Source organism: Rhynchophorus ferrugineus, unplaced genomic scaffold (genome assembly GCF_030347505.1).
Source record: "Rhynchophorus ferrugineus isolate W39M unplaced genomic scaffold, kcgeb_rfMv2 rfM1, whole genome shotgun sequence".
NCBI lineage: Eukaryota > Metazoa > Arthropoda > Insecta > Coleoptera > Curculionidae > Rhynchophorus > Rhynchophorus ferrugineus.
In genome coordinates this window covers 45,926,005-45,936,210 of record NW_027472580.1, presented here as the reverse complement: position 1 = coordinate 45,936,210, position 10,206 = coordinate 45,926,005, and positions in this window count along the sequence as shown.

The following is a 10,206-nucleotide window of genomic DNA, read 5'->3' as shown; positions in this document are numbered from 1 at the left end:
GTTATCGGGTCGCTGATTTTGTTTATTTGTATTAGAACAATGTTTGTAGGAACTTTGTTAATTAACAACATTTAAAGGAATAAAAGTTTTTATTTTATAGTTTTCTTAATTTTTTCAAATAAATTTAAAAATACTATATATTTGTCAAAATGAACTTGAATAAAATCTATTCGTAGATAACGTATATATGGACATAATTTGTAAAAAATTTACCTTATCTATTACAAATTACAAAGTAATATCTCTAACTATTTCAACTAATTTTTCTCTAACTATTCTCTTTAACTATTTCTATTTCTAATTACAAAATACAGTCAGATGTTAATAAAGCCCAGCCTATTAATCAGTAAAAGAAGAATATCTGTTCATAAACTCTAAATATTCAAAAGTATATTATTAGACAAAGTTCTTATTGGGGGATGAATAAAACCCACTAAAGAATTGGTCTTGAGTCTTTCTACATATCCTAATGAACACAAAGGTACCTGTTATTACCTGTACACTTTATTTTGGAACCGTTGAATGATGGATATATTAGATTTGCTAGCGGTACCCCATAGTTGGATTCCATATGGGATTCACTGGTGGACATGTTCTTCTACGCAGGGTAAACGTTACATGGGTGGATTTTGTTTCATTTAATGCGCCATGTCTTCAACCATAATTGAATTTGTTCCAGGTGGGTTTGTAGGTTTATTGATGCTGTGACTGGATCTTCATGGGATGCCAATATTGCTGTGTCGTCTGCGTATGTTGCCACAGTAGTTATTTTTGTGGTTGGCAGATCGGCCGTATACAAAAGATAAAGTACTGGACCAAGTACACTACCTTGCGGAACTCCTGAATATATGGGATTTAATTCCGTATGTTCATCGCCTTGATTTACAATAAAATGTCTATCAGTGAGATACGATTTTAGTAACTGATTGTCCAGATAAGGGAGAAGTTTCTTTAGTTTAACCTGCAAGCCCGTATGCCATACTTTGTCAAAAGTCTTTTGGCATTTAGCTTCTTGATCTATAGTTTCTCGAAAACTTTTGAGATTATCGGTAATAAACTTATAGGCCGGTAGGAGGTCGCATCTTCTGGTATTTTTCCTGGTTTAAGAATCATTAGTATTTTAGCTACTTTTCAGATGCTAGGGAAGTAATTAATTCGTAGCATAGCATTAAATATAAATGTTAATAGTTTCATACCCTTTTCTGATAATTCTTTTAAAATTTTACCAGTAATTAAGTCATAACCAGGAGCTTTTTTAATATTAATTTCTCTCATTATTGTTTGTTTAACTTTTTTGACCATTAATTTCTCGTGCGGTAAATCCATTTGAAATGGCGAATCCAGAAAGCTAGTCATTTTATTTTCGTCATCTTTACCTAGCTGAGACAGGAAAGGTTTAAAAACATTTTTAAATGTTTAGAGAATGTCGGCCTTCTCTTTAGTGCTTCTAGCCCAATTATTTTCGCTTGTTTTAATAGGTGGGTTATGCTGCTGAGGTCTCTTAGCTTTCTTGTTGCTTTCCACAACGAATAGTCTGTAGCCTCAATTGGTGTCAAATTCTCTAGGTATTCTTGAATGCCTTGGTTTCGTTCATTTTGAATTGGTTCTTTCAGCTCTTTTATTGCCCTATTAAATTTTCTTTTATTATCTTCAGTCCTTTGCTGTTGCCAATTCCGTCGTAACTTTCTTTTTTCTGCTATCTTTTTCTCTATTGTACATGATATATGTGTATTTTTTCTTGGAAATGTTTCATTGTTAGGAGTCGCGGCATATGCTGCCTCCTGTATATTTTTTGTAATGTTTATTGCTGCCATTTCTATGTCAATTTCAGTTTGTAGCGGTAAGTTTAGAGAGATGTTTCGGTCTAAGATTTCTCTAAATGAGTACCAGTTAGTTCTATTATTGCACAGAGAAGGGGGTTTATCTTTGATGGTAATTTTTGAAGTGTTACTATTATTGGTGAGTGATCAGAAGACAGGCCAAAACATGATACTGCATGACACTTTTTTGTATCAATATTTTTTGTAATACAGATATCTATAGTATCTGGCTTTTTATTTATGTCTAAAGGCCAATATGTTGGTTCACCAGTAGAGATATGTTGTAAATTATCTGTGTTTATTGCTTTCAGCAGTTCTCTACCTTTTGAGGTTATTATTATAGAACCCCACATTAAATGTTTTGCGTTGTAATCTCCTCGGGCTATAAATCTATTACCTAGCGTACTGAAGAATTCTTGAAAGTGTTCTGCCTTATTGTTATGTTTGGGTGGGCAATAAATCGTAGACATTGTTAATGGTCCATAGACTTCCTCTATGGTTATACTGGTGGCTTGCAGATAATCTTTGCGGAATTTCTTTTTCGAAATGCTTTATATCATCTCGAATGATTATGGCTGTATCTCCATGTGCTTTATCATCAGAATTTTCAAATAGTGTTTGTAAAATGTGTTTCGGAAACTATCATAACGTCAATATTTTATTCAGTTACGAACATTTTTAGTTCCCTGGCGTGTTGTTGGAGCCCATTGGCATTCCAGACGGCGATTTTGTAGCTAATGGTTTCAGGCATTAGGCAAGTTTGCTGAGGACGGTTGTGAGTAGACCAAGCATAGTACTCATTTGATCGATTAGATTGATTGGTCATCATGTTTTCTAATCTAGATATGTTGCTGCTAGTTTCAGTAGGTTGTGATGTGGTTTCTCGATTTTGTGCTGAACTATTTTCAACCATTAGGGCATGAGTTCGGTCCCGACCTTCATAGAGTCAAGACGTGTTTTTTCTTTCCCGAAAACAAGTCTCCGTAAATATCAAATAAAAATATATCTATATATTTTTTACGGTCAACTTCGGTTAATGGTTTCAAAGAACTCCCAGGTACGGGATACGGTGAAACGGCCAACCCAAAGTGAAGGAAATACGTGCTCTCAAACAAAAGACGTTCTACGTTTTTCAAAAAAGGGAAAAAGTGAAAGTTAGTGAAAAAAAAACATTTAATTATAACATCATGGACAACATGGATTTGAATATATTATTGAAAGAAAACAAGGAATTAAGAACGAATAATGAGCGTCTGAACCAACAACTGTTGCAATTATCTAAGGATATGGCTGCTATCCGTTTGCAACTGCAAGGTCACACGCAAGATACACCAAAAAGGCATACTAATTATGCAGAAGACTACTACACGGATGAAGACGAACTAGCATTAGAGGTAGGGGAACAGTCTGAGTGGACCGAAGTAACAAACAAGAAGGATAAAAAGAGGAAGAAGTCTCAGATGACGCCTTCGCCAATCGCAAAAAGTGGTATAAATATTTAAAAAAAGAAGCAAGAAGACAAAATCCCTCTGCCCCCTCCGATCAAGGTAAGCAATGTTGGAAATTTTAATTTATTTAGATCAGAAATAAAAGGAGTAGCCTCTGACCAAGTGCAGTTTAAAGCTTTGTCTAACAATGATATTAACGTAACCCTTAGCAATGAAACAGACTATAGGAATGTAAAAAAGCATCTTATTGAGATGAAGAAAAACAATTCATTCAATAAACTGGAATATCACACTTATCAGTTAAAAAGTGATAAGTGGTATAGAGTAGTCATTAGAGGATTACCGTCCACAACAGATCAGGACGATATTAAATCGGGATTACGGGCTTGCGGGCACGAAGTAGTGACCGTCACGCCTATAGCGAAAAAGACAACAAATGTAGAAAACTCAGTGCAGAAAACAACGCAATAGTGTAGCGACATGCGTGTTGTGCAATGAAAAAGGTCACCCTGCCAATTATAAAGGATGTGCAGTATATCAAAAAAAAAATAAAAGAACTCCAGCCAAAGAAAATTACAGCAGAACAACGCTTAAGAGAAATTGACAAAGTCAAAAACTCTGAAACAACATCTGCCGTTGAAAATAAAAAAAACCATGAAACCGTAAGACCATCGGTCAAAAATATAAACGCCAAAATATCAAATGATAAACAAATTGATACGAAACCGCAGAAAGCTGCGGCCAACGAGCCAACTATCGTCGACATGATGAAATTGCTCAAAGAATTCTAGACCGAAATGAGACAGAAATTCAGTCAGTTAGCAGACAGGGTGGAAAAATTGGAGAAATCCGGATTGGGGAAATCTACTCAAAACAAGCTAAAGAGAAATCAAAATGAGTAATTCGTTTTTAAGAATTATAACTTGGAACGCAAACGGACTAAATCAAAGAGTCCGGGAACTAGAATTATTCTTAAAAACAAATAACATAGATATAGCTCTCATATCGGAAACACATTTTTCTAAAAAAAACTACATTAAAATACGGGGTTATGATGCTTACTGGACACTACACCCCAGTGAACGGGCTCGAGGCGGAACAGCTTTAATAATTAAACAAAATATACAACATTTCGAACAAGAAGAGATTAAAAATGAAGAAATACAAGCTACGATAATTAGTATCGAAAAAAACGGGGCTGAAATAAATATTGGCGCTATATATTGTCCACCAAGACATAAAATGACACAACAACAATATAAAGATATCTTTTCAAAATTAGGCCCACGGTTTATTATTGGTGGAGACTTTAATGTTAAACATACAGCTTGGGGTTCACGAATAATAACACCTGGAAAAGGAAACGAATTACTCAAAGCCATTAACCTTACAAATTGTAATTATCATTCAGGGCGCGAACCCACTTACTGGCCTACAGACAGTAACAAAGTCCCAGACCTGCTGGATTTCTACATTACAAAAGGCATTTCATTAAATCAAATTAGTACAGAAAGCTTGTGCGATCTAACATCTGATCACACTCCAGTATTGTTAACACTGGGCGCGACAATCCTAAGAAAAGCAAAAAAGCCTAATCTTACCAACAAATATACTGACTGGGACAAATTCAGATTAATACTGCAGGAACAAATCAGTTTAAAAGTAAGACTTAAAACTATAGATGATCTTGAGCAACAAACCAAACATATAACTGAACAAATTCGGTCAGCTGCAAAAGATGCTACCCCAATAGCAAGAGAGAAATCAGAATATGAAGTACTTTACCCCCTCGAAATTAGAGAAATGATAAAAGAAAGGCGAAAAGCTAGAAGAGTATGGCACAGGACCAGAAATGGTGCTGACAAAACTACGTTTAATAGAATTAGTAATCAAACGAATCAAAAGATCAAAGAGTATAAACAGAATTGCTTTCAAAAGTATTTAAGTGAATTAAGCCCACAAGCGGACAAAGATTATTCGCTATGGAAAGCAACTCGAAGATTTAAAAGACCAATTATTCGAGTACCGCCAATTAAAAATGATCGAAATGAATGGGTTCGACGCGACAATGAAAAAGCTGAATTGTTCGCAGAATATTTAGCTAACATTTTTCGGCCTAATGATATAGAATCTACCATGGATACAACTCCTATTTATCAACCCGATGTAGATCTAAATTTAATTTCTCCACTGGAAGTTGCCACTGAAATTGATAACCTCAATCCTAAAAAGGCACCTGGTATAGATGACATTTCACCTGGATTATTGAAAGAACTGCCACGAAAAGCAATCATCATGTTGACATATATATTTAATGCCTGTTTAAGGCTGAAGCATGTCCCGGAATGCTTTAAAGTTGCACAAATAATTATGAATCTTACAGGCCTATTTCGCTACTACTTGCAATATCAAAGCTATTTGAGAAGCTGATATATGAACGTGTTAAACATTTGGTAACAATACCAGATTTCCAGTTTGGTTTTCGAAATCACCATTCAACTATCGATCAAGTGCACAGAGTAACTGCGGCTATTGAAAGAGCGTTTGAAGAAAAGAAATACTGCCCTGCAATATTCCTGGATGTCTCACAAGCTTTTGATCGGGTTTGGCATTTGGGATTAATCTGTAAGATGAGCAAATTGTTACCGCGTAACTATTGTCAATTGCTGGAGTCATATTTATTCGGAAGAAAATTTAGAGTATCGCACGAAAAGGCGTTCTCGACATTTAAAAATATCTCGGCTGGAGTTCCACAAGGTAGCGTCTTAGGACCTCTCCTATATCTGCTCTACACTACTGACATTCCAACAACAAAAGAAACACTTCTTGGAACCTTTGCTGATGACACAGTTATTATGGCAAAAGATATATCTCTGCCTAGGGCAATAGAAAAAGTGCAAGTGGCTGTCAACAAAATCTACAAATGGACAAAAGATTGGAAAATTCAACTTAATAGCTCCAAATCTGTCCACGTTAATTTTGCATTAAGGCGAAATAATAAAAACTTAATTATATCACTCAATGGATGCCCGATTCCTCAAGCAGAATCAGCAAAATACCTTGGAATCCATCTTGACGGTAGATTAAATTGGAAGCATCACGTTAGACAAAAAGCAAAACACATTAGAACCAAAATAAAACAACTATACTGGTTAGTCGGAAGATACTCCCAACTTGATCTAAAATCAAAGAGGTTGATCTATAATACAATTATAAAGCCAATTTGGACCTATGGGGTGCAAATATGGGGTCGCACTAAATATTCAAATCAGTTAGTCATACAGCGCTGTCAAAACAAGATTCTTCGATTGATTACCAATGCCTATCGCTATGTAACTAATGAAGAACTGCACAATGACCTGGAAATCAAATGGATTTGCGAAGTTGTGCAGGATTTCGCCTTGAAACACGAAAGAAGATTACTAAATCATTCTAACGTGGTTAATTAATCCAAGCACATAGGAAAAGTAGTAATAAATTAATTGTAATAATAATAATTAAGATTGTACTAAGCGTATCTAATAAAGATGTTATAAAAAAAAACCATTAGGGCATAAATTATGTCTGGTTGACTTGGTCTGTTGGCTAGACTGGTAGGTGCGGATTGTTTTTGTTGTGGTTGATGCCTTTTTTCTCTTAAGGCAGGATAAATTTTCTGCTGTAGTTGCTTGTGAACTGCGCAACCCTTGTAGTTCGCTGGATGATTTCCGTTAAGTCCAAGTTGGCACATTTCACTTTTTCATCGCGAACTATACGAGTACAATCTCCTGTTTTGTGTTCTCCTGCACATTTTACTCATGTATATGATTTGCGACAGTAAGTCTTTGTATGCCCGTGCGCTTGACACCTTGTGCATTGTGATATAATTCTTTTATTTCTTTTATTCTATTATTTTCTAATTTGGTGATTTCATACACCGCCTTATTATTTCCATTAGGTCTTAAATCAATATAGAACATAGGCAGAGGTTTTTTTCTCGTGAGATGTCGTATATTGTGAATATTTGCGACCTCGTGGCCTTTTTCAGCTAGTGCTACCTTGATGGTGTTAAAGTCCGTCCCATGATGTAATCCTTTTAACGCGAATTTAAATGTTCTCTCCGATTTTGGCCTGAATGTATGGTATTGGGTGTTTCTATCATCTAATTCTTTTACAAGGACTTTAAAGTGCTCCGCTTCGAACAATTGGATTTTTATTGTTTCATAGCTCACTGTTTTAATTGTGTAGCTCGTAGTAATGGTTTTCAACAGGTCTTGGATGTGTTTTATTACTCCTACCTTATAGACTGTTATTGGTGATGGTTTGGGAACAACTTTTTCAGGGCTTGATTGTATATTCTCTTCAATTTCTTCCGACAGGTTGCTAAAGCAGTTTTTTGTCTCTATTGGTTTCTGTAACCAATAGTCACTGATTCTTGTTTGTTTCCCCGCGATTTCTTCTTCTGAGCTTCTCAATCGTTTTTTATTATTAACTGTAGTCCATTCTGATGGTGGACTTTGCGTTATTACTGATTATTCTAATATTATATCAAAGTGTGCAGGTGATTTGGTTGAATCGCTGTGGTTTGCCATTTTTAGATTTTTAATATTTTATTTTATTTACTTCCAGAGGATAAAAAAATAAAATAAATACATTGTTTATTTCACGCACTTCATTTTTCACTTACGTTATTTTTTGCACTAGTTTTTGACCAGAAATACCATAAATGAATTTCAAAAGGACTGTTGTAAAATAAGGGGAAATAATTTTAAAACACAAATAAAAATGAGATGCAGTCTTTTTGTCTGGTCACGTAAACACGTATTCACTACACTTTAGGTCCGCTGAGAGACGGATAGCCGCATCTGTTATGCGTTTTTAACACTCAATTATCCGGCCAAATGTAACCGAAGACCGAACCGTCCTCATCAAATCAGTCTATAAAATTCGATTGTTGGTACTAGTAGACCCTCTTGACAAATATCTATAAAATTCTCCAAAACAATAATAATAACGATTAGATTTTACAAAACGGCAAAAGTTATAAACTTTTGGTTTATAAGTGAATGCGCCAACATTGCAACCTGCAACGTAAACCGTAATAAAATACTGGTTTTTTTTTTAAAGAAAGGTATCTTTCTAGAGCTTGGAGTGTATTGAAAATATGTCTTCACCCCACGAAGGTTGGAACCGAACTAAATAGGATAAAATGAGAAGGAAAAATACGGTCCAAGTTACGGTTACATTTTTATAAACTGCTTTGGAAGTATATTCATCAATGACGTGCATTGGCTGATTTATTAGGACTATACGTCGATCAAAAACCGTTGATCCTAGAAAGATAGAGTTGGCAGAACCGCTTTATTATGCGAAGAAGCCTTGACGGGTGGTTGGAGTAGACATAGCGAGTTCTTTATATTTATGTATTTATAACACATATCTAACATATAAAAATTAATATTTATTTGTCCTCGTTGTGTACTGGGTTTTATTATATACGGCCGCGACGTCCAAAGATCTATATAAATTATTTTTTACTTTGTATTTTTACTATAGAAAAAAATATTATGTTAGGAATCACTTATGATACGAATAATAACACCACTTATGGCTTTTAAACAAGAGAGATACTTTATTTACATCATTAGTTTTCTATATTATTTTAAACAGCTTCTAGACAAACTACGACATTCTCTACTTGTTCTTCTTTTCTACCTAATAGGAATATGCTCATGTTAAATAAATGAATTATATGTTTAACATATTATTCATTGGTGAAGGGCGTCAATGTAAAATAACATTAAATATTTACATAGAGTAAATAGAGTTAAATAGTACATAGAGTTTCTCTATGAATATTTAGTTGTACGTAAAGTAAAAAAAGGGTTTGAATAAACTGTTTATTAATCTGATAATATCAAAATCTCGACCATGATTAGAAAGATTCCAAATAAATAGGCGCTGAGCTCCCACCAAATATCAATAAATCAGCTCAAAAAGTTCTCGGTCAAGTAACTCGTTGAATTGGACAACATTGTTAATTCCAGTCTAAGGCTGCAAAACTTTCCTGCCTCCTGTAAACACACATTCACAAGGGTTATTCCCAAAAAGGTCTTCTGAGCTCGATCTCCACCATGCCTTTAACCGCCGTTGAAGACTAAATGCGGTCCTGCTGGATTCAACCAAATTCTTTGACTAGGATTAGCGTGAAGGTTTAGTAGCAAAATGCATCCGGCCAAATGTAACCGAAGACCGAACCGTCCTCATCAAATCAGTCTATAAAATTCGATTGTTGGTACTAGTAGACCCTCTTGACAAATATCTATAAAATTCTCCAAAACAATAATAATAACGATTAGATTTTACAAAACGGCAAAAGTTATAAACTTTTGGTTTATAAGTGAATGCGCCAACATTGCAACCTGCAACGTCATACATAGACAGCACAATAGTTTGTAGGTTAGAGTTGTTTTATTATTTTCCACATTCTGTTTTGTTCAACTAGAGTAATGGTAATTAGTAAAATAAGAAAGAAAAATGTTTCGAGTTTAAAAGGGATTTTACGTTTTTATAAACTGAATTTGGTAATGCATTCGGTGTTGATGAGGTGCATTGGCTGGTTTATTGGAAGGACTAGATGTGTACTCTCCGATCGGTGATCAGATCGGTTATTCCCGCTCATCAATAGCGCCAGATGCTGATTCGTCGTTCTGTATGGGTCTATTGTCAACACCCCTCACACACCAAATGAAACGTCCTCAGGTCTTCCAAAACAAACTTCTCAAGAGAATTCCGAATGTTCGTTCTAACGTTCAAGTTCAAGATTTTATTTCTGAAACGTTTTTAACATATGCATTGGATCTCAGACAACAAGTGTTCAATTTTTTCTATGTGTTTCACCAATTTGGCCGATATTATAGGTCACTAACTCATCCGGCCCATTCTACTATCGTTGCATC